Raw genomic sequence first — 593 nt, 5'->3', positions numbered from 1 at the left:
CATACGGAGGCAGCAGAAACCAGCCAGCCAGCGTAAAGTGGATAAATGGCCTAGTTGAATTCGGGTCAACAGCATTAGCGAGCTCAGCTTTCACAAAAACGGAAACGACAATCAAACAAGTACAGATCATAAAGGCAGCCCTTGACGCAATAGCTGAAGTCAAAATACCAGAAACCGCCACGGACGCCACTGCGACGTTACTGGACAAACTAGCGAACACCGATGGCAAACAGAAATTCGACAACTTCGACACGAACGCAAAAGCCGCCGGCATGGGACCGGAAACAAAAAAACTAACGATCGATAAAGCGGACTTAGAGGCACTAGCAGCAGCCCTTAAAGCGTACCGTGAGGATCCATCACGAAAAAGCAAACTAGCACAAGCCAGGAGGGAGCAACAAATAGCAGTGGCAAAGCAATTAGATGAAGTAAAAACACAGAAACAGCAATAAGAATGCAAAGCAACCAGCAACAAAGAAGCAAATTCGAAAGATACAGAAGTATGTAATAAGAAGCAAAAGAAATCAGAATGCAGGGAAAGTGACGTGTGCAAATGGACAAGCACTGAGAAGAACGAAAGGGATTTCTGCAAA

This window comes from Trypanosoma equiperdum (assembly GCF_001457755.1).
Source record: "Trypanosoma equiperdum strain OVI genome assembly, contig: ctg_928, whole genome shotgun sequence".
Taxonomy (NCBI): domain Eukaryota; phylum Euglenozoa; class Kinetoplastea; order Trypanosomatida; family Trypanosomatidae; genus Trypanosoma; species Trypanosoma equiperdum.
This window is presented reverse-complemented; position numbering follows the sequence as displayed.